Source organism: Carlito syrichta, unplaced genomic scaffold (assembly GCF_000164805.1).
Source record: "Carlito syrichta isolate Samal-C Ts95f unplaced genomic scaffold, Tarsius_syrichta-2.0.1 Scaffold308127, whole genome shotgun sequence".
NCBI classification, from domain to species: Eukaryota; Metazoa; Chordata; class Mammalia; order Primates; family Tarsiidae; genus Carlito; species Carlito syrichta.
This window is the reverse complement of record NW_007252223.1, coordinates 3465-6903: the sequence shown is the minus strand read 5'-3', so window position 1 is coordinate 6903 and position 3439 is coordinate 3465. Positions and strand designations below refer to the sequence as shown.

General features: G+C 57.4%; 1 pseudogene; it reads left to right on the top strand.

Annotated features, from left to right (window-relative positions):
• Nucleotides 1–1107: 1107 nt before the first annotated feature.
• LOC103267405 lies at nt 1108–3219 on the top strand (annotated as a pseudogene).
• Nucleotides 3220–3439: the final 220 nt, after the last annotated feature.

The following is a 3439-nucleotide window of genomic DNA, read 5'->3' as shown; positions in this document are numbered from 1 at the left end:
GGGGCCTCCCGCAGTCCCGACAGCGCGCCCGAGGGGCGGTGACAACGGCGACAGCGGTGACAGGCACCGCGCCGCCGGGAGGAGGCCCCGTAACCCAGCTGAGCCCCGCGTCCGGAGAGCCTGGCACTGAAGAGGAAAGACAGAGACACGACTGATCTTGAAGCGGGTACATCTCTGGACCCGTTTCCACCCTCAGGGGCCTGTCGAGGGACCATCCAGCGGAATTGGTCTTGTTGGCCTGATCCGGAGGAGCATGGCCTCAAGGATCTCCAGCCGTCCTTCAGGTGTAGGTGAACTCTATGGACAATGAAGCTCTTAAAGGGCTTGCCCATGAAAAGAAGAGAGTGAAGACACACAGCCTGGCTCTTTTTCCTCCCCCTTCAAAGAAAAGGATTTGCAGCTCAACCTTGTGACGGCCATTGTCCAGCTTTAGGCACCAAAAGGGAAATAATTAAATCTAACCACCATTGCCAGGCTACAGGCCCTGACCAAGTCAAGGGCACCCAGAAGTCTGCGGAAAAGAGACGAAGACTGCTTCTCTGTAAAGCTGGAAGGCCCCAGGTTCCTTCTTGGGTCAAACGAGAAACAGGGCCCAGCTCTTTGAGGTGCAGCTCACATTTTGTGGCAGTGTGGTGGGGGAGGTGCCAGAGTATCTCCGCAGAAGAGCTTTTTCTCGCCAGTTTTCTGCCCCACCCCGATGGCCTCCCCTCCTTTCCTTTCGAAGGCCTGCCTCTTGCATGAACTGTGCGCTGATCTGGCTGTCCACGACCTCCACTTGCAGCCATCTGCATGAGTACAACCTGCTGTTTATCCTGTTTTCGAGCTGTGCAAACTGTGTCTCCTGATCTCCCCTTCTGCCTCGTTCTGTAGAGGTGCTCATTCATCAAGTGAAATCGCCTTTTCCCCTCTCTTGTGCCTCCCTTCGTTTGAGATCTTTTGACCCTTGGTTTTATGTGGGAGGGGGAAGGTGATCATTTTCTGTTCTGTTTCCCTGTTTTCCTTCCATGCTCCTCTCTACTGTTTACCTCACCCCACTTCCGTGTCTGTTCTTCCCCTTGGCTGGGCCTGGGCTGCGCAGCAGGGCAGGTCTCCCATCAGAGCTCCGACATGCTCGCAGAATGGGGAAAGAGATTCACGTCCAACAAGTATGTCCCTGTCTCAGCCACTGCCATCTTCTTAGTGGGAGCTACAATGCTCTTCTTTGCCTTTACGTGCCCAGGACTCGGCCTGGATGTGTCACCTGCAGGCCGAGTCACCTGCAGTGCCCATGTATAATGCGGTCGTGTTTCTCTTTGTGCTGGCCAACTTCAGCATGGCCACCTTCATGGACTCAGGGATTTTCCCTTGAGCTGAGGAGGCTGTGGACAAGGAAGATGACTTCCAAGCTCCCCTTTACCAAACAGTGGAGGTCAAGGGCATCCAGGTGTACATGAAATGGTGTGCCACCTGCAGCTTCTGCCGTCCTCCTCGATGTTTCCACTGCAGCGTCTGCGACAACTGTGTGGAGGAGTTTGATCATCACTGCCCCCGGGGTGAACAACTGCATTGGCCGCTGGAACTACTATTATTTCTTCCGTTTTCTCCTTTCCCTGACAGCCCACATCATGAGCGTGTTTGGCTCTGGCCTCCTTTATGTCCTCTACTCTCAGGGATCCGCACAGCTGTCATGATGGCAGTGATGTGTGTAGCCAGCTTATTCTTTGTCCCCATAGCTGACCTTGCGGGATTTCACGTGGTGCTGGTGGTGAGGGGACACATGACCAGTGAGCAGGTTACAGGCAGATTCCAGGGAGGTGTGAGCCCCTTCACTGATGGCTGCTGTAACAACGCCAGGCGTGTACTCTGCAGTTCTCCAACACCCAGGTATTGGGGGACGCCGAAGAAAGAGAAGACAATTGTCCTCAGACCTCCCTTCCTCTGACCAGAAACTTCGAATGGGCAGAGATCGTGGATAATGGCATCCAGGGAAAGTTGAGGAGAACTAAGTCTAAGCAAAGCCCAGCGGTCAGAGAGAGCCAGGCTGCGAAGCTGAACCTCCCCTTCCTCCTGAGCCTGACCCGAGCCTTTATACAGGGCTGCGAACATACCTCAGCCTGGCTACTCTCATGAGAACCACAGCCTCTTGTGCCAGGACAGTCACCCCACACCTGCCACGTATATGTGTCGGCTGGGTCATAGTAACAGCAGTCCATCAACCGCTATGCTTCATTCCTCCAGCACCAAGTTGCATCATGGGGACAGTTTGAAGGCACCAACCTCAACTGCAGAGAGCAGCCGCCATCCCAGCTGTCGCTCAGAGCCCAACCTGGAGCCAGAGAGCTTCTGTTCTCCCACCTTTGGCGAACGTTTTCACTTCGATCCACTGTCCAGTGGTTCACGCTCCTCTAACCTCAAGCCCGCCCAGGGCACACGCTTTGAGCTGGGCCGGCTTTAGTCCGTTCACTCCACCTCCTATAAGGGCCTGGCCAACCAGACATGCAACGGAAGTTCGTCTTATGACAGCTTGCTCACCCCTTCGGACACCCCTGGTTTTGAGTCAGTAAGGGCAGGGCCTGAGCCAGGCCCACATGTAGGCGACCTCTCCCCCTTTCTGTCAGCCCAGCTGGTCCAGCAACGGAAAGCCGAGAGGCACCCACGTGGGCTGCCAACCAGCCCCACACATCCAAAGCCATGGCGAGTCTGCGACGACCATCTGTCGCACTACATTGTGGCCTCCTTCCAGGAACGAGAGAAGCTGCTGCCCAGTCACCCCCACTCCCAGGCTGTGAGGAAGAGCCAGGCGTGGAGGACTCAAGCACTCGGTCGGCACCATGGCCCTTGTGCTAGTTTTCTCAGATGATGTGACGAGACGGCCCTTGGGCAAGCCCCCACCGGGAAACCCAGCGGTCGCTTGTTTTGGCGAGCCAGAGGGGCTGCGGGGCCGAGGACTAGGGTCCCCCGAACCAGGTGCCACTGACCCCTATCTGGGCCGATCGAGATCTTACAGCAGCCAGAAAGCCCCACGTGGTGTCTCTGAGACGGACGAGGTGAGCGGCCTTGCGGCCGTGACTGACACCTGGAGAAGGAGGACAGCTCAAGACCGCCTACAGCAAATCCGAGGGGCAGCTCGAGGACAGGCTTGGCCTCCCCGGGCCCAGGACAGCCACCTCTCAGCAGCCCCACAAGGGAGGAGTCAAGGTGACAGGGGCTGGTGGCAGCACCTATAAGATTTCGGTGTGAACCCTCGGCACCTCCCCTCCCCAGGTCCTCTGCACCGGCACCGAAGGGCACCCCTCCCCCACGCGGACGTTTGCAACCCCGGATTCCGAGGGGCGGAGGGCAGTGGGCGGGGGAGCCGGAGAGGTGGGGCTCTTTCACCTGTGAGGACCGTCTGCTCCTTCATCCCTGGACCTGACTCGGTGCACATGTGAGCAGTCGCTCGCCTTGGAGAGAACCAGAC